At 42.0% G+C, this 26,846-nt stretch overlaps 1 long non-coding RNA gene across 1 annotated transcript; it reads right to left on the bottom strand.

Moving 5' to 3' along the window:
• Positions 1–1,541: 1,541 nt before the first annotated feature.
• LOC116438513 lies at positions 1,542–19,901 on the bottom strand. Its single transcript, XR_004237787.1, has 4 exons — positions 19,892–19,901; positions 15,208–15,218; positions 12,817–12,820; positions 1,542–1,709 (listed from the first exon to the last, which is right to left on the bottom strand). It is a non-coding gene; the product is annotated as an uncharacterized LOC116438513 (long non-coding RNA).
• Between the last annotated feature and the right edge of the window lie 6,945 nt (positions 19,902–26,846).

The following is a 26,846-nucleotide window of genomic DNA, read 5'->3' as shown; positions in this document are numbered from 1 at the left end:
TTCCTCCTTGTCCTAACACTTGCCCCTATGCTCTTGAGAAGCATTCTTGTAGGTGCCCATTAGATATTGGAAGGTGCTGTAATGTCTCTGCAAAGCCTTCTATTCTCCAGGCTGAATAGCCCTAACTCTCTCAGCCTGTCCTCACAGGAGAGGTGCTTCAGCCCTTAGATAATTTTTGTGGCCTCCTCTGGATGTGTTCCAACAGGTCCATGTCCTTCCTGTGCTGGAACTCCAGAGCTGGATGCAGCGCTGCAGGTGGGGTCTCAGCAGAGCACAGCAGAGGGGCAGAATCCCCTCCCTGGCCCTGCTGGCCGCGCTGCTTTGGATGCAGCCCAGGACATGTTTGGCGTTCTGGGCTGCGAAGGTATTGCTGGGTCATGTCCAGCTTTTCAGTCATGAGAACCTCCAAGTCCTTCTGTAGCGGGTTGAGTTCGAAACAAGGCAGAAACACCAATTAACTGTAGTGGTTTTGGTTCAAAATATTCATTACTTACTTATTTTCCTTCCGTGAGAGAAGAATTAGAAGAAAAGCAAAGCAGGCACAAACCTTAAACAGTTGCAGTACAATGAAAGAGTTTTATTACTAATAGAATTAAAAGTAAAGAGAAAATAACAAAAAAAAAATTAAAGCAAATCCTCTCCCCCCCGCCCCCCCTCCAGCACTTCTCTCCTTTTACCCAGCTCGCACAAGGATAACAGAACATGGGATGTTAGTCAGTGTTCCAGTTCTTGAAAAGTCTCTCTCTTATGCTTAAGGAAAAAAGGGGTTTTTTTCAGTTGCACGTGGTTCCCAAACTGCTACTAACAGCAGACCTACCCGGAAACAATCAATCTGCTGTGTGTAGAACATCTCTCCCATGAAAAATCTCACAGTTCCTTCACTGTGCAAAACATGGGCCATCACATCTTTTTAAGGATAAGTTATTTTGGCCTGTACACAAAGGCTTTTCTTCGCCACAAGTCTCTAACAGCCTCTTACTACTTCTATATAGCCTGGCATAGGCACTCTTCACAATCTTCACAGGCCACACGAGGATTCTCCATCCCCCCATGTTCTTCAAATGGATTAAAGAGACAAACAGTTTGTGGTATTACAGTTTCTTACCATGGCATGCAAGAAGGTTTTTTAAGCTACGCTCGAGAATCGCGGCACCGCCCTCTTTTCTCCCGTCGCCATGCTCAGCTCCGTCTCACGGGACTCACTTCTCTTTCTCTCTGGCTCTGAAGCCGCCATGTTGAAGAGTGTTCTTGTTCGGGCTTTATGGTGGGAAAGCCTCGCTCCCTCTGTGCTGCTGGCTGCGTGGTGTCCAGTTCAGCACGAAGTGTGCTGGCCGCAGACAGGAGGCTCTGCCGGCTCCCGTTGACTCCGCCGGCTCCGCATGGAGAGGAGAGGGACCCGCCTGTCCCCAGAAGCCACGCTGGATGGGTTTAGCTGTGGCAATCCATGGCTGGTTTGAGCTGCCTGCGGCTCTGGGACAGTCCCCTGCAGCGACCCAGGGTCCGTGCCGCAGCGTTGGGAAAGGGGGAAAGGGGCAGTGGCCCCAGCCCGGCCCGGCGGAGCCTGGAGGCTCAGAGCCCCCCCACCTTCCAGCAGGTGAGCTCCGGCAAAAGGGGGAGTCCCAACTTTCCGTGCGGTTTAAATAAGTAAATTGCGAGAAGCGTCATTGGTCTAAAAGACTGTCCATCAACTCAGGTTCAACCCAATACGCCTTCTCAGTGAGTTTGTCTCCAGTTCTGTACTCATGTCTGCTGGGATTGTCTTGACCCAGGTGCAGAGCTTTGCTCTTGGCCTTGTTGAACTTTATGAATTTCTCATGGATCCATTTCTCAAGCTTGTCCAGGTGCCCCTGGATGGCATCCCATCCTTCCGTTGTGTCACCTGCACTGCTCAGCTTCCTGTCACCTGCAAATGTACTGAGGGTGCACTCGGACCCACTGTCTCTGTCACTGATAAAGATACTGAAGAGCCCAAGCCTCAAGACAGCCCTGAGGGACACCACTCATCACTGGCCTCCACATGGACATAGAGCCATTGACTGCAACTCTCTGGCTGCCTCCATCCATCCAATTCCTTATCCACTGAGAAGTCCACCCTTCAAACCCATGTCTCTCCAATTTGGAGATAGGCATGTTGTGTGGGACCCTCTCAAAGGCCTGACAGAAGTCTAGATAGATGACACTGGTCAGTATTCCCTTGTAGACTGTTGCAGTCACTCCATCATAAAAGGCCACTAGACTGGTCAGGAATGATCTGCTCTTAGTAAGGCCATGCTGGCTGTCTCGGATCACATCATCATCTTGCATGTGCCGAGATGCTTTCTTTCCAAAAATGCACTTAATTGCATTAAGAATAAAAATTAACCTTTCAAAGGCAATGTAATTAAATGTAGTGGTTTGGTCCAAAATACTCATTACTGTTTATCTGCTGTGAGATAAGAATTAGAAGAAATGCAAAACAGGCACCAAACTTGAAAGAATATAAAGAAGTTTATTAACAGACCTAAAAGAAGAAAAAAAAAAAATTATACCACCTTCAGAACTCTCCTCCTCCCCCCACCTTCCTCCCTTCTCCCACTGACAATGTAAAAAGACAACCCTTAAGACGTTCAGTCTGTTTACCACTTCCATAATAACCTTGTTTAGTCCATTTAGAAAGAGAAGTCTCTTCTTGCTCATGCTATGAAAACAGTATCACAACGAGACAGCCGCCCACTTCCAAATATTATTCAGTCCATTTAGGAAGAGGAGTCTCTCTGCCTGCGTGTGAGTCCTTTCCCCCGACTTGCAGCTTTTCCCACAACTGCTTTCAAGGGTCCACTCTTGAAGTTTTTTGGGGTACAATATTAAGGTTGAGCTGTTCAGAAACAAAAACAGAGGCCCTTTTCCTTCCCTGGGAGCAAAGGGTCTTCATCATCTTCATCTTTAGGACTATCTCTGGGAGCATCTCTAGGGACTGAGGTTCTCTCCTTTCCCATTTGGAGCAAAAGTCCTCATCGCTTCCATCTCTCCCTGTCCAAACTTCTCATGAAATTACAGCTGCGTCAGCATCTGCCTATCTCAGCGCAGGTGCTTTTGCTTACGAGCTGAACACTCCACCCCCCATATCTTCATGAAATTACAACAGGATACTCTGATATATCATAGCTTCACAGCAGAATTTCAGCTTTAAGCATCTCCCCTCTCTCTTCCCTCAGGTTTTCAGCTCTTCACAGCAATAAAAGGGTTAATCTCACCTTGGCCTTGCAGCTTTGCAGCTGGAATGTTGAATGTTTCTTATCGCAGTGGAGAGGGGGGAGAGCCGAGCCGCTCCGGCTGCCCACGGCAAGGCAGTGGGGGGGGTTCCACGGCTGGAACAGGTCCATCGGCTCCAGGATAGCCGTGGCCCGGCCCGGCCTGGCCCAAGCAGGGCATGGCCGGGCCCGCTGGCCCCCACACGGGGCCTGCAGCCACCTGTCCCAGCACTGGAAATGAGAGAGAGCTTGGAGGGGGAGTTTGCCTATTCTTAAATGTGGATCACAGAGGGGGTCACAACTTTAAGTGGCTTAGAGAATTGTCCATATTCAAACTGGCCAGCTGATAGGTTCTATCAGATCCCAGAGGAAACTGTAAGCACCCCTTTGCAAGGACATCCCTTCCGGGACTATGCTTGCTAACCTATGACATTAAACCAGTTTAATTTAACATTTCTCTTTCAAGCTCAAAAACTGTGGTATTATCTCGCTAAGAAAGGAATTAAGCTCTGCAAAAGTTTGCTGCTAACCAGCTCTGCAGTGGCAGTGGATAAATATTTGAGAAGTACTCTTATTCTTGAAAGAGGTAAGATTTTCCCCTGGTTAATCCAGGATATAAATGTTTTAAAATACATATTTCTCTGCTGAATACTCATGGTTTGAAATTTGTTATAGAACAGTCCTTTAATTCCCTTTGGCTGTGTTTAAAAACCGAGGCAAGCAACCTAGAAATCAACCAAACAAGAATAAAATCCTTTGCAATTACTAGTGAGAGGATGCCTGTGTATGCATTATACCAACTTTGGAATAGGATTCTTAATTTAGCAGGCATTAAACACGAACATGATTTTGCCATAGTATAGAACCTTAAGCAACACTCACAGTAAGTATTGTGTTGCAGAAGTGCCCAGATACAATGAGAGGGAATTATTTAGAAGAGTAAAAGTGAAAATGCATAGTGTCTGCAGACTTTTTTTTCCCATAGCATTGTATGCACACCAGGGGAACAGTGTAAACATCATACATACTCTGCACTTTACGAGAAAACATTTATGAGAGAAAATAGCAGAAATCTGCTATTTTATGTCAGTTCTAGAGGTGTGGAGTTGTGATGGTGTTGGTTTAGAACAACCTCAACTGAGTACAGCAGTACCACTGGCATTGCTCCCAAAATAATCTTCTGAACAGATGTACATTGTGTCAGACAGCAAGTAAAGCAGGGAAGGAAGGAAGGAAGGAAAGCAGGAAGCTCCTTGCTATGTATTCAAACAACAACAGGATTCAGAGGCCCTCGTGAGCAGACACGATGTCCATGGTGGCTTGGAGGTAGCCTTTAACACCAGCCCAAGTAAAGCACCCTTCTGCCACAGCTGCTGATGGTCTCCAGTACCAGTGCCTTCTGGCTGAAGTGCCTCCCCCATCTCCTTTCTCTGTACACTGCGCAGGGCACTTGCCTTGCAATGAACACATTTTTTGTACTGAAGCTCTAAGTGTTTTAAGTGCTGAGGTCAGGAGAGGAATTGGTTTTTGTCATATTTTACACGCTTGTATCCACATTTACATCCTGTCACTTGCCACATGCAGCTCTTAAGAAATAAAGAAGTCTCTTTCAGTACCCATATGCCAATTTATCTACTTGATCCCATGGATTTCTGTATGGAGCAGGAACTGTGGGTGGATAATACATTCCAGATTGCATACATTAATGGGGAACAGGAAAGAAGATCAGCCTTTTCAAAGCTTTTGCTTTTCTGACTTCTCCAGGATTTTTAGAGTAAGAGGCTGAAAAGCTGTGGATTTCTGGCTGTACTATTGATCACTGACATACCAACCCATTTGGTCCCTTGCAACGGCATTGGCCTGGAGGCTACTCCTGGCAGTGTCACTGTCTGCTGTGAGTTGTTTATTAGTGCAGGGTGCAAGTGGTTTAAAGAGCCTTCACCAGGTGAAGCTGCATAGTAGGGATGGTCATTCTCCAGGAGCTAAGGGGTAAATGAGTGTTACTGGTTCTAGAAAGTGAGTTTCTTTTTCTGATTTTGAACTAACAGGGAGTTTTTGTAAGGAATGGAGATGCTCAGTAACATGCAAATGCAACTTTAAGTAGAGGGTGCTTTTTGGTCACTGAGAACTTTTATACACTGCTTAATTATTTTTATTTTTATTTCTTAGAATTTAATTTTGTGTGCTGAGTCAAAACTGTGAAGTTATTTAATGAGCAGTGCTATAGATAATATCGTGCCATACATGTTAGAAATTATTTGGAAACCACATTGCATTACTATTATGTTTCTGCAAAAGGAGAGGCTGGGGAGAAGAACACATAAAATGAATGCTAGTCTGTGCTCTAAACTGCACCTGTTCCTGTATGGTGTGTTTTTATGGGTTGAAAGAGTGTACTAAAGAAGACATGTTTGGATTTTACTGCTGCTGAGAAGTTCCCTGTCTTGGTACCCTGCTATAATGGAAATAAGAGTCTTCAATATTTCCCAAAAAAAATTGCAGATACAGAACCTAGGAATAAGTTAATTTTCTCCTAAAGATGAACCTATCTTTCCAGCACTACAGAAGCAAAAAGCTTCATGACCTAAGCTAATCATCAGACAGTCTGGAAGACATTATTTTCTTTTACGGTACAGCATCCCTCTCTGGAGAGGGCTCTAGAAGTGTCCTGCCTTCTACTGAAGCACCTGACATAAGTAACTCCAGCAGAAAAAAGTATGAGAAGAAGTCTTAGGTGCCCTCTTCTATAAGAAAGCCTATCATATGAAATGCTTACAAATTATTTTCTATTGACAAAAAGGTAATTTCAGCTTTAAGGTGTAAGTCTTTGACATTCTTGAGGAGAATCTTGTGATTTTACAACAATATATTCAGGGAAAATGTTTTACTGACAGTTCTGAAGATCAATCCTGATGGGATATGAAAGGTTCTATTATGTTTTCATCAAAGAGTATAAAATTTTATTTAGTTTCTATAAGAAATATCTAGATTTTTACTGCTTTTACACTATTACAGAACATTTCAGCCATGTGTTTCTGCTCTCCAAATTTGTGCTAAACTGTGTACTTTAACTATATCAATATTCAAATGCTTAAATAATCCAATATTTATCAAATAATTAGTGTGTTTAAGTTGCATTTCAGAGTTGAGATTATTTAACAATTATTTACCAATGCTCTTCTAACTTTTCTAAGTGAAAATATTTCTAGGAAGACATCCTTTATATGCTCCTCTGTTGCAGTGGGGATCCTGCAACACGCATATATCAAACCAGGAGTCCCGTGGAAAGGAAATATATATGGACAGACGGATTCTTGCTAGATGTTTCAGAGATGTTTATTTCTCCAGCCGCATGGCCGGAGCTCTGCCCAGGAACTGTTCCAGTCACGGGACCAAGGGTCCTTCTGCCCGCGCAGGGAACACAAACCAACCCATGGGAACGAGGCTGAGCAGGGGCAGGGAAACCCCGTGTCTGTGCCCTCAGGGCCCCTCTCCCAGGGCTACACGGCAGGGGAGGGACCCCAACACCTCACCCGTTTTATTTTAATAAAAGGAGAATGAAAACAACTGGATAAACATAACAAGAACAGTTTCAAAACAAAACAAGCCACCCTCCTGAGTCTTTAAATGTCCAATCAGATTCTGTGGAACATCTTAGGGCTGACAGAAGGGAGACAGGACTCTCTGAGCATGCTTTGTGGGGAAACTGAGGCAGGAGAGGGTTTAACTTCTTCCCTCCCCCTTTTCATCCCCCACTCGGCATTGGAAAGGGATTTTTGGGGAAACAATTGGCAAAAGCATGGTTTTGTGAGGGAAACCATGGGTGAAAAAACGGATTGGGAATACACTGGGGGTAATAGGACATAGGGTAAAAGGGAAAGGTGGGATTAGGAAAGGGAGAGTGTAGGGGGGACTTACAATAGAGATACTGTCTAACATGACTACGATTTTTTGCATATATACTGCCTTTTACAGGAACACCATCAGGCCCAGTGACCTGCGATGCTTGTAACCCTTTTCTCCCTAGTACAATATTAAATTCCACCACCTCTCCATCTCCCAAGCTTGGGATGCATTTTTCAGGGTTATTCTTTTTAATAGCAGTTCTATGCACGAATATGTCTTGCTGGTTGTCACACCTTGTTATAAAACCATAATTTTGCTTAACATTATACCATTTTACTATCCCTAAGATCTTAGGTACTACGATCTTTTCCTTTTTTCGAGTGGCTGCTGTTTTCTGTCTCGCTGCGTCTTTGCTCTCTCTTTCGGTCGCTCCTGTGTTGGAATTGTCGGGGCTGCTGGTGCCTGCGCGCTCTTCCCGGGGTCGCGTTCGGGGCTGCGCGGGCCGGGCCGGGCCGCGCCGCTCAGTTCTCCGTGCGTCGCCTCCTCTGGTCGCAGCTTCGCTGCCGCTGCCGGGCGCTGCACCCACGTCTCGGCCGGACCCCCGAGCGACGACTCCCCCACGCCCTGCTCCAGCGCGCGTCTCGGCTGGGCGCGGCTCCGTTCCACCGCCACCGCCGCCAGCCGCCGCCCGCGCGCCGCCCCTCTCGGTCGGGCGTTCCCAGGGCTCGCTCCACCACACGCTGTGCTGGGCCGTGCGGGCACTGCCGGGTCCCGCCGCTCCCGCCGCGCCTCGCTCCGCCACCGACACTGTGGCTCGCGTGGCTCCGCCCGCACACGGGAACTGCCTCGCTGCTACTCGGAGAGCGCTCGGTGCACGTGGCCTGGGCCGCACGGTCCCTGCGCCAGGCTTCCCTTCGCCAAGACACAGCTGACATTGCTCAACAGTCTCGGTAACTAAATAATATTCACGAAAATATTCTTCCATCGGCATATATTTTGACTCAAATATTAACTGTGTCCAAACGGTTTTCCAAAAGCCCTTGGTAAGAATTAAATCCCAAGAAACATAGAAAAAGTTCTTAAACAACCATGCCAGGAAGTGTTTCAGTTCTTTTTGAGCTTGAATCAAGCTAAAATTTACAAATCGTTGTTCAAGAATCATTTTAAGTTTAAGATAAATGTCCATATGCGGCTCTGAGAGCCAAGAGTCTTCCCACGGTTCCTCCATAGTTTAGATATGGAATAGCAAAGCAAAACCAAGAAGAGGAATCCAAAGTTTCCAGGGTTTACTCACACAAATCAGTTGCTTAGGGACCGGGGATCGTTCTGCTCTCAATTTTCCACCATTTGTTGCAGTGGGGATACTGCAACACGCATATATCAAACCAGGAGTCCCGTGGAAAGGAAATATATATGGACAGACAGATCCTTGCTAGATGTTTCAGAGATGTTTATTTCTCCAGCCGCATGGCCGGAGCTCTGCCCAGGAACTGTTCCAGTCACGGGACCAAGGGTCCTTCTGCCCGCGCAGGGAACACAAACCAACCAATGGGAACGAGGCTGAGCAGGGGCAGGGAAACCCCGTGTCTGTGCCCTCAGGGCCCCTCTCCCAGGGCTCCATGGCAGGGGAGGGACCCCAACACTCCTCTGGTTTTACTGTATAGTTACAAAATGGAGGGAGTAATGAGTCACCAACCCAAGGCATATATGCTTTTCAGCCTTAAACAAGTCTTTCTTTTGTATACAGACGTGACTTATCAATTGATACTTTGTCAGAGGCAAAGTTCCCTATAAGCCTGTCTGATCTGAAAACTTACGACTGTCGAGCTCCTTGTAGATATTATGCTGTTTTCCTCATTAATGAAATAACACATTATCCAAACTTACAGACCTCCTAATGGAACAGAAGGGAATACACCTTCTATCTCGTCTTCTGTATTGAAGTAACTGATGGGGAAATCTAATCTTTGGGAGGCAATATGTTGTAAAAGGTGAAAAGTTCACTTCCCTTTTTAGTATGGACTTACTGGGTCACTTGGGCAAACACTGTCCAACACGTAGGTGATTGCTGAAGGTAATGCCACATGAATCCATGAATTACTGTGTTCTTGTTTACATGATTCGCTCTTTGTGTGGAGGTAATTTCCAACTCTATTAAGTATATATTAGGTGCTCATATAAAAGCATCTTGCATGTTTTGCACAAAGAATGTTAGTGGGCTATTTTGCTAAGGTTTGTCTTATGAAAAAATACCTTCACTTGCTGCATAGGAGGCCTGCTGCAGGGCCTGCAACTTATTGGAGTGCTGTGTGGAAAAGCGCTAGTGAGAGTCCGTGTCCCTAACATGCATAGCATTTCTTCTGTGTATTGCAGTTAAGAAAGTACATGAGGCTCTGCACTGAAGAACTCTCCAGTTTCTTAACCATCTTCATAGCTGGGAATAGAAGCATTCTCAAGTAACTTCAGTGTCAAGATGAACTGAGTATGTGAATATTTCTACATAGTACTGGTATGAATAGATCCCTATGAAAGTTGTGTTGTTTTTGTAGTGGTCTCTAAGTCTTCAGACAGGAAGCATTAAGAAAGGTATTTCTCCTCCATCGTGACCTGAATATATCTTTTATTTTTTACACTTTGATATAAAGGAATGGGATGATATCTCCATCTGCACTGACCCACTGCTATTTGCATTTTCATACAGGATGGGAGCAGACCCACAGTGAAAACAAGTGGGTCAGTGCAGCAGGAGACATCATCCTGTGGCAATAGGATTTGAAATCCAACCTAGAATAAAAACAGTTATTCACTCTAAAAGATATATGTTCTGCCACTGGAAGACACTGTGAGATTAAAAAAAATGAACCCTACATTAAAAAATCTGAAAGACTGAAAGGAAAAATGTGTTCCTGCAATTGGGAACTGTGAAGCGTGAACACCTTCTGAGGTCGCACAGCCAAGGACAAATTGCTTGAAATAGCGAACAAGCAGAGAAAACCAACAGTAAAGACCTTCAGTTTGCTTCCTCTTCCTGGGTTGAGATGAATCTTCATTTTCCACTTACTGAGAAACTTTTATGGATTATAGTCACTTGGGTGTTGTGGTGGTTGAGGCCACCACAGGAGTGACCAAGGAGCCACAAGGCCCCAAAGACAGTTGAGGTTTGCTAGTGGGTGTCTAAAGACACCTTCGTGGGCATGGCGAGTTCCCACAGTCCCTTGTTCTATTATGTAGATCAATCTCCTTTGGTTGGCCTGTTGGCCTACCACCCCTTTTACTCCCTATAAATTCATGTTCTGGAAAGTTCTCTCTTGCTTGGTACCCCACTGGTTCTTGGTTCCCTTGTCCTTCTCCTTGCCTTCCCCACTGGTTACTGTTCTGTCGCCCCATGTTCTCTCCACCCTTTGGTCCTCAGTCAATTGGTTCCGATGCTCTGCCCCAGCCCTATATAAAACCCTGGACTGCTCTGTGTTCTTGGTCCTTTGTCTGTGGATCCCTCCATGAATAAATCCCTTGGAACTCCATACAAAGGATCCCTCCTGCCTTTTTGTCTCTGGCTGCACTAGAAGAGCTATCCTACTTTTGTGTGTGTATGGCTGCATACTTCCACAGCACTGTGTGTCTGGGTGTGTCTCAGTGTGTGTGTGTGTGGCACCCCCACCCCCTGTGGGACACTTTCAGGAGGGACATGGCATCTGTTCACCATCCACCACTTCACCACATCACTTGGGCACTGTTGGATGCCAAGCTGTATATGTAATATTTCAGAAATATTCACTACCTATTTTTCCTTTTATCTCCCATAACTTTGTTGCAAGAAATGATAGAAGTCGTCATCTTGTTCATTCACTGCAGAGCATTTAAAACTTCCCAGAGTTTCCTCACACAAGGAGTGAGCAGTCAAAACTAACAGTGAGGAAAATAACCCTGGAGGTTATTTTCCTGTAAAATTGTGAACAACAGCTGGCTGATAGCCTATCAGATGCATGGTTTTTTCAGGCAAATTACAAATATTTGTCTAGTCTCCTTCTGCAATGGAAGAAAAATACTCAGAAGCTTTTCTTGAAGATTTATATTCACACAGAGGGTACTTAAATCTGATATCCTGAAGTGGCGATGTTTTTTATTTCATTTCCCTCTTTTTTTTTTATTGAGGAGAAGGTTTCTATGGGATCTGTGAGTTGTGTGCTATAGCAGCATTGCCAAGCTCTGCATGGGCTGGCTGGCACTGCTGGGCGTTGCTGCTGTGGGTTGCTGTTCCCCTGTTCCTAACATGGCAGCTGTAGCAGTGCCTGCTGTGCTGCCAGCCCCTATGGACACACGAGCCCAGGCTGCTGTACTACTGTTTTATCATCTTGCTGTCTGCTTTCTGACCTGCCCATGATTTTCCACCATAGGACACAGGTGTGTGCATCATTTTTTTGTACTCTTCCAGAAGCCTGCATTTGTTTCTTAGCCCGTTTTCACTGAGGTCATTTTATTCACTGTTTGTACGGTGTTAGCAAAATGCCATTCTGACTGCAGGGCAGTGGTTTGCTGCCGTAAGAGAAATAATTTTGAGAGACAGAGAAAGACACATGAGATTTCAGGTTTGATTTAAACCCCTTTCTTATTTATAAAACAGTGACTTAAAGATACTTTTTCTGGTCTGTTTGAGTACTTCTAACTCACACACTCATTTCTCTTTTATTCCATTGCAGGAGCAACATATAAATAGTGTCACCCTTTCAGTTTTCTCATGTAAATTAGGCTGTATACAGCATGAGAACCCATAGGCAGGCTACAGAGGTCTCTGCTACAGGCAGAACCAGTTGTATTTCAGAATCAGCAACACTGCTACTCATAGGCTAACTACTATTTGAAAAGGACTTAATTCCAGGCTCACTAAACGGCAGAAAAGAAAACAATTCCTCAAGAGAGCATTACCTCTCCAATTTTTTAAACTTAAATTTATTATATATCTCTCTCTCTCTCTATATATATATCTAACGTACATGATATACATCTGTATTTTGCCTCCTTTAAAGGAAGCAAGATGGAGAAAACCATATCTGTTTTTTTCAGCTTTTATTGCAGGCATCACTTGTCTGCTTTGAAGAGCTGCTGTTGCTGTTATAGGCTTGAAGTGCTCCTATCGTGTTATGTTATACTGCAACTTAAAAATGCACAGTATTTCTATTTTGAGATTAGCAATGAATGTGTTCTTACCAGTAGCTTAATAAGCAGGTGTACTGCTCTAATATGTGTCTCTGCTGATACTCATGATTTATGAAAAGCAGAATCTAACTTTAGTGCCAGTTTAAAATTTCCTAAGCTTTTCTCAGTCCTACAGTCAGTCTTTCTTTTGTAGTGTGGCCTGCTTTTTTCCCCGCATTGATGATTATTTTGTTTCATGATTATTCTTTGATTAAATAGAAAATGAGTACTTTCTTTTACTAAGATTTTAGCACATCAAGTAGGCTTTAGTCTCTGGCTTTTATGCTTAGTTAAAGATCTTTATTATGAAAGACTTTAGATTGCCATGCATGACTGCATCCCATTCTCTCCATTAATAATCCCTTTATAATACTCAGCAAATTTCATTTCTGCTCATGGTCTTCATCACTGCTTTAGACTTACAGTCAAGAGCGGGCATTTATCTGAAGAATAAGAAATCCAATGCAACATATAAGAAGCAGTATCCTGTTAAAGTGCTCCTACAGCTGACCCATTTTGCACAGCAGTTGTGAAGAGCGGACAGAACTCCACTACTAAATAAGTAGTAAAGTAGGTATATTTATTTCCAGCTGGGACGCATGGGGGATCGCTCCTCCAAAGCCATGCGTGCCGACAGCTGCATTCAGCTCGGTATTTATCGGGTTACAAGTTCCATATTCATTAAGTTTCGCAACACGCCTATACATATTCATCACTTAGCCCCGCCCAGCCTCGCTTCATATTATAATGAACCCAAAAGTCATTTACATCCGCGTTGCGCTTGCGCAGTGTGGTTTGGTGTTTTCTTGGTAGGGGTCTTCGGGGGTCTTTTGGAGGAAGGCTGACGGTCTTCCTCGTCCTGAACTTTTAACCTTTCTTCCCCGCGCATGCTCTTTTGTATCCCTGGCCTTTGAGACTGGTTTGAGCTAGTTTGCAGGGTATCTGTCTGAGACCCCCCTGGTTTTATCAGAGTTCTCTTATCTTTTCTTCCTGCCCTGGTATGCTGACCAAGCTGGATGCATTGTTCCTGACAAACTAATTCTCCTGCTTCCCATCCCCCTGATTCAGCTGCAATCCCAAGATCATTCACGGGGAATGAGTTTGAGGCTTGTCCCTCAAACACTATAAAGGGGAAGCCGGGAAAGATTCTTTTGATAGATTTTTCTGACGAAAAATCAAGCACTAACATGGCAATATTATATCTGAAAACCGCTTATTGAAATAAAAAACAAACAAAGACCTAGGTGTTCTTATTAAAAAAAAAAACGGGGAGGGAACAGGAAAAAGGAGCAGAGACAGAGAGCAGGAAAAGAGAGCAGGTGACAGCGTTACCACAGAACCCCGGCTATTGTCAGCATCGGTTCGGCAGACGGAGCGTGTTGCGAAGCGCGGTGCGTTTGCGTAGCTGCAGTGGCAGGCTGGGCGCGATTTTTAAAGAGCAGCAGGCTGCGCGTCCCTGCTGTCGGCGGGGAAGAGGCTGCTGTGGCTGCAGGCCGCGGGGTTGTGCTTCGGGCTCGTTGCCGCCGGCAACACGGGGAACACGGCGGCGGTCACGGCTACACGAGAGCGGCGGCGACTGCAGGTTGGGTGTGGGCAGCGCCTGGCAACTGGGCGCAGGCAGCAGCTGGGACGGCGGCCACGGGCTGGGTGCGGGCGGCGGCTGCGGGCACGAGGTCCTCTCGGCGACAAGCCAGTTCCTAGAACTGGCACAGCAGGGCGAAGCAGACACGGGCAGGGAAACAGGACCACAGGGAAGAGGGCGCGAAGACGGGAGCAGAAGGGGTCAAGCTGACCCTTCAAGTGACCCAAAGCAAAAAGACAAGCCAGACCTCGTGGTGTTGCAGCTAGCCAACTCCTCCCCCAAACTCGGCTTCGCGGGCCCGTTTTTGGCGGGCATTTTTGGCGGGCATTCGGGTACTCGCCTTCCACCAGCAAGCGCGGGGGCCGGGGGGCAGGGAACTGCTCGCAGTCTAATCACGGAAACTACCCGGTCTACCCTGACTGGCTGCCAGGGCAACACAGGGCAACAGTTTTTTTAATAGGAATTTTTCTTCACCTCATTTGTCACATATGTCGAAGCATATATATATTGGTCCTTCTCAAGACTCCAACACAAAGATAAGGCTGTAGAGAGGACACAGTGGTTTAGATTCTCCAGCTACTGCCTCTGTTGCAACTGGGTATGTTGAACATAGAACATGCAACATAAGGCTGCCTATGTATTTTGTATGATCTGCTCCATGTCCTGCAGAAGCACCAGACTAAATAAACTGCCACAAAGAACCCCAGAGTGGATACTTCTCTAAGGAGTAGGAACAGGAATAATTTTCAGTATAGATTTCAGGAGATGGGGCTAAACTGACTGTATGATGGATAACACAGGCTACAGATGTCTTTAAAATGCTGCTGCACTGGTCTGCATACCTTTCTCAGTCTGGAATCCTGAAGTGCATTATGTTTGTTTGCTGCTTTCTGTTTTTCAGAGTAAAATGATTACTAGTATTACAAATAATATGTTGTGCATCTATTTTATACCCACCTGTGCCACATTGCTGTTGAAAAAGTATAAATACCTCTGAATAAGACCCTTTTTTGTGAATAAGTGCTTTCCCCCCATATTCGGGATTCAACCATGCAAAAAATTACTATAGGTTCCTATATGATTTACACTTTTCATCCACCTGTGTGAAATGATGGTGCCTTGTACTGAGCTCTTACTCTCCGTGTGTCATGGATGGAGTGGTGCACTTCACTCAGAGAAGCAACAATACACTTTATTGATATAAAATAGTGAGTTTACAAAGTTCAGTGGCAAATATGACAGTGGAGTAACAAGATTTTATGACAAAGTATGCTTGACTCTTTACTGCATAGAGGACAAGGTCTGACAAAGCTGTCACGGAGATTCTTCCACTGGGTCACGACGTTTAGACAAGACCCCCTTGCGTCCTAAATGTCCGTTCAGAGAGGAGTTTAGGTGACGCTGACTCCAGACTTAGACTTGGTCAACAGTTAATGTCTAAAGGATTGTATGTGCACAATCATTCCTTGGTATCTCTTACTTGAGACGTCGAAGTTTAGCATGCTGTTAATCACTTACTGATAATGTGCTGCTGCAAGGAATCACTCAACCTCAAGCAATAACCCTGAGACGGCATCCCCTCTCAAGGGAAGACCCTGCCCTTTACATGCAGGAGAGCTCAGTGGACCCTGGAGTGTCCACTATTTAAGGGTTTAGATGACTGATTTACACTCATATTTGCACACCTGCAGGTTGTCTGGGACACAATTTCAGACAGTCCTTGACTACTATATGCCATCTGTCCCCAAAAACAAGTGAGATGCAGTCATCCCAGCCCCCACTGGTGGCTCCAGCATAAGCCAGGGGCAGCAAAGGAAGGAGGGTGTCACACTGCCACGCTGCTGCACCCTCTGTGTTCACAGAGACTGATTTAGGTGGGTGTCTGAGCCCTTACACAAATGAGGGCTGCGAGCCCAAGCACCAAGCTCTGCATCAGCTCCGTGTGCTGCTGCTGTGCCACTCAACTCCCTTATAGTGGTGCTGTAACTGGAGCTCCAGAGGGCTACTCATCAGCTATCTTGAGACATTTCTGAGAGGTGTCAGTAACACCCCACAGAGTGTGCCACGGACACTGGTGTGGAGGCACCACAAAGGCAGGTTGGAGCAGATTTCATTCTGCCTTCTCTGCCTTTTGACACCCACTGACAGGATGTCATTGCTCCACTGGTTGTATCAGCACAAGGAGTGTCAGTAATGAACTGAAAAATTGGTCTTTTGCATTAAATAAAAACTGAAAAAAAATGGGGTTATGGCAAGACTTGGAGTTAAGGTAGGGATACTTACCTACATTCATCAGTTGATTAAGACGGAATTCTGTTTATAACTAGAGACAAGTTAGATTGTCACACAGGAATATCCTGAAAGTATAAATGCTTTTGGCCGTTCCTTCTTTGGTGACATACCCTTCCCATCCCCACCACAGAAACCATCATCATGAAGATCAGTACATCCCTGAAAAAGTGCAGTGGTGTGTTTGTAGGTACCTGTAGGCTCAGAAGCTGGTCCTGGAAGGATCCTAAGAGCCAGATACACAATCACATGTGGATTGGATTTTCTAGAGGTAGAACAACTTACACATCTCTTTGTAAAGTTGTTCTGGAGAGCTCTGAAATGTGAGATACAGAAATGCCTGCAAATTTGTGAAAGCTGAAGGACATGTTAGGTTTCTTCAGATCCAGCAGATAGGTCTAAATAAATGGTATTGAGGACTGTTTCGTAACAATCTCTCTCTTCTGTTTTTCCAGATGAGTACATTCTCTAAAGCTGTAGTTTCTGGTGCTTCAATCTCCCATTCTGAAGATTCCTAAAAAGAGGCAATGATTTCTCATAAAATAAGGAGGTGATGATTAATGATGATAAATTGTGTGGTGATGATTGTCTACCATTACATAGAAATGCAAATTAAAAAAAAAAAAAAACATTGTGTAGGATCTACTCTTAAATTTTGTTGAACTGACAGCTGTGTTCCTCTGGCATGCAATGCTGGTGAGTGACTGTTCTCCAGCCTGTTTCTCCAAACAGGCCACCATCTCACTACTAAGGTACTGTTGCTGCTGGAAGTGTGTGTTCCCCTATAGAGCATCCAAGGTGTTGTATTGCAGTCTGCTGTGCTCTGCAGAAGAGCTACTTGCTGTCACAGCAACTCTGTGCATGCCTGTGGAGGTCTCAGTTAAACTCCTACTAGGGCACTAACACAACTGCTCTGAATGTCACCAGAGTGACTTCCGTTTGCAATTTATGCTGAGAAATGTCATTGTGTACCAAGTTCAACTAGTTCCTGTTGTGCATTTTCAGTGATCACCATTTGCATGTGCCTGTGAAAGAGCTTGCCAGCAGTCATCTGTCTCAGGGATGGTCTTTGAAGTAATCCAGAGGAACCATGTCAAGGCCACTGCTCTTTTTTCTGTAAGACTCACTCACATTATATAGTTCCTACATTCCAGTTTTTGGAACTTCTGATTTCCCTCAGTTGAATTGATTCTCTTTATTGCATTGTGCAAAATGCCAGAGTTGAGTCCTTGGATACATAAATAGAAAATTACGGTAACGCAAACGTGTTCTACTGCTAATAGAATTGAGAAATATACTTCAGGGAATCACATAGGCATGCACACATTATACATAATTATCAAAATCTCACTCCAAATTTTTATTTTCCTATGCAAAGTGACCAGCAAGTAACCTATTTTGCATTTTTTTTTAATACTTAAACAGATCCTTCTCAGTCAAATGGTAAGCCCAGGAGATTTTTTTTTTTTAATGTAAATAAGTAATTTAGAAAACAGCCTTAATTTCCCAATTATAATGGATCTATAATTTTTTATATTGCAAAGGGAAGTTTTATATGGCACTCCAAGACCTTGCCAAAGTGCAATCTTTTTTTGGTGAATGCAGAGTATTATAAACTGCAAATAAAATGCATTTCTAATTAATACCATGTGTCCCTTTGACACAACACTGTGATAGTTAAATTCAGTTGTGCATAGTATTCTTAGCTTCTTGAACAAAAATAGTGTGCAATTTCATTACAGAGAAGGAACTTTTATGAGCACTTGATGATCACTGCAGTTATGTATTTGATATTAAGTCCAATTCTGTTCTCACACGAAAATTTTCAGAGGGTTTGATCTCAGTGGTGAGATGGAGCAGTCTGTTACTGTGGGTCTTTCTGAAATTATTCCTCTCCTGCTCCAGTGCTGTGGGAACTCTAAATTTTTGGGATTAAATTGGTCTGGATAGTTTACGGAACAGGTTTTTTGTCAGTATTTGTTTAGATTCTGAATAAAGTTGCAAAGCGTGCTGCTGGCTTATGCCGATGCTCAATTCTAGATTCTTGTACCGTGCTGAAGTTGCAAAGACAGTTTCTCTTAAAGCATGTTACAAAGTATCCATGTTCCACGTATATGGTCCAGGAAAAGGACACTTTATTTTAGGCAGCAGAAAAGGGATCTCCAGTGGAGAGATCATGTTGACTTTTATGAAGCTTATATTCTAAACACAAACTTTTCTTCAATGAGAGCAGCATAAGAGGACCACCTTAAATTATAGATTCATGCTTTTCTTTCAAACAGTAAATAATTTCCTTTAAATTATTTTGTCTATGATATGTGGATATTTGAGCTTATGTAAAAGATACTGAAGTGTAAATATTTGAGGGAAAGTAGAATTTGCAGCAAACTTTCTTTGTGACAGGGTTTTTCCCCTCAGCTCTGGCTCTCTAACCAGTAAAGAATTACAGTTATGGAGTCTACTGTAAATTATTCCACATTAATCAAGCTTCACAATTTTATTTATTTTCCATCTGTTGCCTAATCACTTACTGGAGCAATATACCAATAAACTAGTCCATGGGATTATTAAGCCCTTATTGAGGTTGATGAAAGGTCATCTTGTTATGATGAACTAGATAGGAAAGTAGTCTGACCATTTTGAAAGAGTGTTAATTTTTCTCTTTTGATGACGATGATTCAGCAGACATAATATTTCTTTCTTCTCCCCCTTTTCTTTCTCAGATGTGACTTTCATCTGGAAAATTGCATCCTAACATGAATTCTATAATAGTATTACAAAAAGCCCCTGGAACGCCTTACTGACACTAGTGCAAGTGAGGAATTCTAGTTTTGTGGTGTTCCCATGTGAAATATCATCCCTGTATATCTGTTTGCAAAAGCAGAACCTGAAAGGATTTTTCTGATTATATGGTTGTGTAGTAAGACATTTCCCTGTGTAGGAATAGTCTTTAAAACTGTTCCACATTTTCTAGATCCTCTTCCCATGTAAACATAAATTTACGGACGCTGTTGTTCACGATCTTGCCTACCCATTGTTTTAAATCAGCTAGTTACATCATACCTTGTTAATTTCAGGCTTTCTTTATCCAGTTACAAGAGGTCATTGTGGAAGCTGTCGAGTGTTTAATATTGACAGTTCAGATATTCAGACCTCTGAGTCCAGTGGAGATAGAGTAAGTTAAGTACCTGAAAGCCCATCCTGTCTCTCTGTCCTTCAGCTCTTCAGAGTGGTGGTGTTTGTGACACTGTTGTACAACCACGAGCTTTCAATGGGGGAAAAGAACTTTTTCTCTCTGATGCTCCATTTTGTAAAAGGCAAGTAATTTAAAGTAAGGGAAAAAAATAACCTTTGTAAGTCTGGTTCATTCTCTCTGTTTTGGGGTTTTTTTTCAATAGAAAAAAAGGCATTTACCAGTATCTGCTTGCACACAGCTCTTGGAAGTGAAGAACTGGTTTATCTGTCTGCCATGTACCTCATTCATGCTTATTTAAAACAACTCACAATAGAAAGTTAAGAGAAGACAGAGACGTCAGGCTGATTTGCTGGGAATGAAGCAAGCAGCAGAAATAGTGTAACTTTTTCTTATCAATATTCATGCCGCAAGGGTGAGCATGGTAAATGGTTACCTATTATTCGACTAAATAAATGTAGAAGTTGCACACTGGATATGTTTATGTCACAGAAAAAAAATCCATTTATATTTAGAATTAAAAATATTTGCATACAGGATCATTTAAGATAAATAGACTTAATATTTATGCAAATATACTTCAAATACAGTTGGTGATTTGTGATAAATATCTTTAATACAAAAAAAGCTTTTTGTTTTGTAGCCACTCTGAGGCAAAAAAAAAAAAAAAGAAAGCCTGTCACAATATTTTATGTTTTTTCTAGGATTATAGAAGGATGACTGTGTTAAACACTAATAAGCCAAGAGCAAACAAAATTAAATGTTAGAAAAAAACATCTTTTGGGGAATATTGTGTGCTGCAGCCAAATTCCCCTCATCTTTACCCTTGATCTTCATTTTCTGCCTCAGTTCATAGCTATGTCTTCTAGAGAAACGTGAGTTTGTGCCTGTGGCTTTTAGAGAAACCTGTATTTATTTCTGCTGGGTGGTTAGGTTCTTGTTTTTATTTTCTTTTTTTCCCTCTATAGTTTCCAGAGCCCAGAAGGTAAGCACAAGAATAAAGAATAAAGCTGACTCAAAACTCACTTGTGAATTAAAGAAAAAGGGAGAAATTAAAGTTAGAATAGTTGAACTGAGCTAAAAATATGAAATATCTGTAAAAGAGCAAGGCAGAGGGCAAAGAGGAAGGATAAACATGTTGGGTGGGATGATTGAGTGGGATGTAACCAAGAGAGGGATTTTCAGATTGCTCCCACCTCACCAATCTGGAGGGAAGAGATTACTGTTCCTTATGTAAATCCTAGATATGTTACACCAGTGAGTGCTATATGAATGAAGGGATGGGTCCTGAAAGGGAATTCTGTCCTTCTCAGTTGTACCCACTTGGAAAAATTAAAGGAATGACTGCCCTTCTAGGTGCTGTTTCTCTGTTGATCCTTTTATAGCACAGATAAACTCGATGCAAATAAGATCATCAGTAGTGAAAATTACACCTTTGTTGTGACTGTAAAAATGAAGTAATGAAAAAGTCTGCAAGGAAAGAAGAAGAAGAGAAGATAATAGCAGTGGAAAGGAGGGAGAAATGAAATAGTGTTCTTGAGAGCTAGGTATTTGCACACTGGTGGAAAGCTAGTGATACATGCTACCTATGTGATCTTTGCTTTTCATCCAGGTACTTATGATGGGGATCAAATGTATGTTTCATTAAGTCTGCATTTTTATGAGCTCTTTCTTTTGAGAAAAGCTGATAAAGCCCAGTCGACTGTAGTTTTTTGCTATTACATGATTTTATTATGGTTAAAGTAATATTGCCTTGTGTTTTGGAAGTATGGCTTCCAGAATGATGAAACTTTTCCATTACATCTATTTTTGTAAAGAAGGAGAAACACAAGTTACTTTTAGTTCATTTTATACTAAAATACAGATTACCTGGCTCTAGCTCTGTAACTGTTTATTCTTGTTTTTTAGTAAGTTCTGTTGTGAACAAATGTGAGTACATTGCCACAAAACTGCTTTGCTCCTCATGATTGAGAACCTTCTCTTGTCATTATTTTTGCCCTTTAGTGCCATTAAAAGAGCAGAGACTTCTGGAAAATTGTGGCGTGCAGCAGAGATGTGTTGGCTTGTGGAAGTTGTTTGTCCTTTAGGAAGATTTTATTGTCTGGAAGGTTGAAATGAAGCTCCCATTCAAAAAATTTATGGTAAAAATGCTTATAGAATTCTAAGAAAAAAACATAGGTATCTATGTGAATTTACTGAGTTTATTCAACTGGACATGTGATACTGATAGTTACTATAAATCTCTGTTTTGTAAACTTCATGCCATGTATCACAAGGGGAGAAACATTCAGAAAGCTTTTTGTGGGCCAAATAGAAGAATTGCTGAACTGGAAAGCTGTTGGCTACCCAGAGTTTCCTGGGTGTGGTGCAAGAGGATGGTCTTCTCTGTTTAGCATGGAAATCTGTCCTGAAAATAGCTGTCTTCTTACTCCAAGTTGAGCTACCTTGGTGAAATCACAGAATATTCTGAGCTGGAAAGGACAAGCAAGGATCATCTCTTCAGTGAATGGCCCATGCAGGGATCAAAGGCATGACCTTGACATTATTAGCACCATCTCTAACCAACTGAGCCAATCTCAGTGGCATCACCTCTGTAGCAATGTGCTCCAGTTTAGCCATAGGGCCTCCACAGTTTTAGTGGCATGTCGTTGTTGGGGCAGTCACGACACCCACAGACAGTGCCTTGGACAAACGGCAAAAAGCTGTTTATTAAACAAAGCAGCCTCTTTTATACACCTTTTGTATGTTATCATTTGTGTTACAGATTCATTGGCTGCTAAACTACTACAATAGACCCATTGACTAGTACTAACTACAACATACTACCATTGGCTACCTATAGCATAAGCATTCAAGCATTCAGAAGAATAACAGGTGCAGATATGTTGCTGTTTTCTCCTTCTACTGTTTAACTTTCATGCTTCTGTTGATACTACATTCTCATAGGTAAAAACTAATTGTTTTTCTTCCCACGGACTTGTCTCACAGTCCTTCTCTAGCTGAAGTAACAGGCCATAATTTCACAAAGGCAACAAGGCCTTCATTTTATAACATGTAACTTAAATGCCACATTGGCAGAGGATTTTATATGGCAGTGTGAATCTCCTTTTTCACAGTCATTATGTCAACACTGTAACAAGGTCTAATAATGCTTAACAAACACACTGACCCTATTGCAGAAGAATATTAGATGTGGGGTTTTTGGGGTTTTTTTTGAGTCTGTGTCCAGCAGCCTGTGCAAATCTTTGACAGAACTATTTATCAGGAGTAGGAAAGCACGGTAGTTCACTTGGAGATGCAACCTACTGAAAACACATTTCCTCTTCTGGAACTTCAGTATTTTTAATGTATTTATGCCCTTTGGATTTTTGCATGCTCTGCTTGTATATTTTTAGAAGTTCTTTGAATCAGTGTATGTAACTTTGAAAAAATTATGAGAAAAATTTGCCTTCTGATGCCTACTTAGTGTAAAAGAGTGATGAAGAAACAAGGTTTAAAAGCCACACCTGGACATCAGTTCTCTACTCAGGTCCACAAAGGTGAATATTTTCCCTTCAGTTGCCGTGAAATTTTGCCCAAGTTTACACTGAGCAGAAACTGAGCAATTGCATTCACAAAGAAATGGAACAGTTCTTTGGGGTCATAAACAACATGACAAATGCCTTTATTTGTTTGTTTCAGTCAACATTTATTTTCCATGACATTAACATAAGTGCAAGCCTTGCAAGTCAAAACACAGCATCACAAGAGCAGAAATCACTAGTGTGCTGAAATGTACAAGTACCTTGAGCACTAACTCTGTGTAGCCCTGCCTCTGCTCTGCACACCAGCTGTTTCCTTCCACAGTAGTTGAGTCTCATGTAAGTGCCTCTGCACAATTTTCAGGCATCAGTACATTAATTCAGAACAAAAGATATAAGAAACCCAATATGAAGCAAAGATTTTACAAGAGATCAAATTCTGCAATATTTATCTGTGCTTCAGCAGGGGAGGTTCCCATAACAGCTAGAGAACCACTTGAGAGTAAATTATCTAGTTATAGTTAAGATATACAACAACAATCCTGAATCCAAATTTTCATTTGTTTTTATATTTAATGAAATGCTTGAGAGTATTACTTGAGCAAGGATGTAAAAATGTTTCTTTTGCTCTTCTTTTGTGCTTCTCCTAAGGAATTTACAAATGAAAAAGCAATATTCCTTATCTCTGTTGGTCTGCATTTATGCAATACTTACAGTCAGAATACCATTATTTGCCTGGAAAATACTTGTAGAAGCAACTCTAGTTATAAGGTGGAAAGAAAACTAACATAATCAGATTGCTGATCTTGTGGCTCCATCATGTCCAAAATTGTCCATAGCAATTCCTTTGTGGAATTGGTACTGATGCTAGCAACAGCTTGGCATGGGAAAAGGCACAGAGAGCCCTCTTCTGCAGGGTGAGGTTCACTGTCGCAGCCGTCCCAGCCCTGTGCTTTTGCCTTCACTTTTGATTGTGATTAAGGATTCACATAGAGAAAGTAAATGTATGAGGTTCCGGTATATTGAGGAAATGTTTGACCTGTATATTTCTGTAGAAAACATACTAATAGATGAAAAAATTGTTCTATTAAAAAATTGTAGCAGTTTGGAAAGGGACAGTACCAAATAACACTTAGAGGAGGAAAGAAACTAATAAGCCATGATGTAACCAAATCCTAATGTTCAATCACAAACAAAAGGAATACTAGGTTATAAATTGGAAAGAAAGACCTATTTTTTTTTTTTTCTAATATGGATGGACCTTACAGTATTCAATGAAGTGTGAAAACTCCAAAGTGCACTAAAACAGAGAAAATGTGTGGCAGCGTGTCAGGGACTCCAATCCTTTCAGCTGTGGAGAGCAGCTCAGGTAGGGTGCATGGTGACTGAAGACATACCACGTGGGTGTGAGCAGGAGATGCAGTGATATATGATGTGGAAGTGGCATAAGTAATAGTAAGAAGAAGAGATAATCAGCTGTAATAAACATGAGGGTCCATTGGATGTCTCCGTTGTTCTGTTTCAATGAAACAGATGCTCTGCCTTGCAGATTCAGCACGGTAACTCTGGGATATGGTTTTAGGCTGTTACGAGTTCTGCAGCAAATAACTTTTTTTATGGAACAATAGCAATGAACACTACACTGAAAATTGCCCAAATGGCTGCTATAGGATTTCCCATTTTGGTCAGTGAGGTGTTAGGATTCTGGGCTGCCATCAAACCTCAATGATTCTGTGGTAATAAGTATAATAATAATGTTGGAATTTAATTAAAACTGAAGGTTGGCAATTTTCTAAATAAATGCCATTTTGTAATGAAAAAAATATTTGATAGAAAAAGGTCTCAGCTGTTTAACTAATTTGAAATGTTTGTGGTCCTCAGGAGCCTGAGTTTCAGTGAATAAATTGTTTATGGAAGAAAATTAAAATGCTTGGGCAATTCCACAAATATGGAACTCCAGAGGGATCTTATACTGTGCTTCAGTTTTGGTAACTGTTTAGGGAAGCATTGGAGAGAGAATCAGAAATTCAGCTGCCATAGCTTTTAGATGCTGTTTCTGCCAGAAGCACCGGAGAATAATTGTTCTCTTTTACCTTAGATTTATGAATATGAAAACACCTTTGATAACATAGTAGTGATGTGGACTGCTCCAGCTGAGGGAAGGGCAGCCATAGTTACTTGCATCTTTGCTGCAAAAAAGGCAAGAGGAGAAGGCAATAGAGATCAATTTTTATTTATCTCTAAATTATTTAGGTTTGAAGCTCAATCTTCAGTTTGTAATTTTATGTCAGTGCTTAGTGTTATAATTTCACTGATTTTTTTTTCTTTCTATTCTAAGAATAGAAAGTGTGTAGTAGTCTCCGTTCCACTACGTTTTAGAAGGAAGCATCAGGGCTGTTTAAAATAGGAACTTGCTGTAAAACCTCAGGAATTATTTCGTAAAGGCTCTTCTCCTGTGCAAGGCAGGAATAGTTCCGTCACTCATCTAGAAGTGCAGCTGTGCCTTTGGGATGTGCTCTAGCCCTTGCTTTGATTTATCCTCCTCCTAGATTTATTTTTGATCCTCAAGACACATTGAAATGCTACCACATACTAACAGGCATTTGAGAATCTGAAAAGCTGAGAGAAGGAGAAAAATTTTCATAATGCGTGTGTGAGACAGGCATAAGTTGGTTTACAGTTTATTTTATGGATGAGCATTGTATTTTTAATGAAATTTAAATGACCTGGAGCTTAAAATAGGTGTCTGATCTATTACAGTGAAATATTGGTAATCCTTTTGAAAGACCTGCATCTAAATTGCAATTTACTTCATCTGTAGCTCTTCCTTTCATTTTTTTTCTGTTTGTTTTAGACAAAAGACTTGGGGTTTTTTTTAAATAAAAGGCTTTTTTTTTCTACTTGGGGGGGATTCAAAAGTTAAAAAGAGAACAAAGCTATTCTGAACTTGAGTTGTCCATTTGTTCTCATTATAGAGAGGAAACCGGGTTTGTATCTTGTAAAAGGCACACAGGAGTGTTAGAATTGATGCAAACGTTGTGCTTGGAGCCTGAAATCGTTAGCCTGGCCTGGATAAGCAACGCTGTAGTAGGCAGATATATTTGAACAACACTGAATTACAGAAACATCAACAACAAAACAATTAAAAGCTTGTGGGTGGTAATTTATTTAAAGCAACTACAACTGTCATTTCTGTAGCAGAAAAAAATGTAAGAAATGTTTTTGCAGCACTTCTGTTATTCTCACATCCATGGCAGTCTGTTTAAAGAGAATTGGGGGATTTGAATATTCAAATCCTATTGACATGAAAAAGGAATTGTCAGTTTAAGAGTCTAATTGGAAGTCTCTGCACTCTTTAACAGATACCACAATCCAGAAGGAAATTGTTAGTGAGAAAAAGCTGAGTTTCTTGAGAAAGAAGAGCATTTCTAGGAGCCACTGCTCTAAATAATTAATCTGTCTCTCCTGTGTGGCTGCACTTTCTTCCATAGGAAATGTTGACTTTGTCAACTAAGTGGGAGCCCGTGCCCAGTAGATGATAATTTTAAGATATGAACAGGATTTATAACAGTGTTCAGCATGTCAGCTCTGTACTGTTGGGGTAACTGCTAACAGTGCCAGCCCCAAATGACAAAGTTTGTTTAGGCAGTGGCTTTGTTTAACCTCTAGAAAGAGCTGTAAGTTCTTCTGAAATTCCTGAACTTTTGATTATAAAAATGTCTCTGTCCAGGCTGGGTGCTTATCTATTAACCATAATAACTTCAAAAATCCAACAAAACTAAAAAAAAAAAAAAAAACAAAAAAACAAACAAAAACAAAAAACAAACCACCAAAACATCAAAAGCAGACCATAAGGAAACCATGGATTGTAAATATAGCAGTGTTTTATCAAGATGCCTAGGTTCCTGAGGCCTATACTGCATGGTTTTTATAGAGAAATAGAAAGGTGATTATCTTTTATTTGTGAGCCATTTGTTGTTGTTTCAACAGCT

This window comes from Corvus moneduloides, chromosome Z, assembly GCF_009650955.1.
Source record: "Corvus moneduloides isolate bCorMon1 chromosome Z, bCorMon1.pri, whole genome shotgun sequence".
NCBI lineage: Eukaryota > Metazoa > Chordata > Aves > Passeriformes > Corvidae > Corvus > Corvus moneduloides.
The sequence above is the reverse complement of the archived record's forward strand: the minus strand, read 5'-3'. Positions and strand labels throughout refer to the sequence as shown.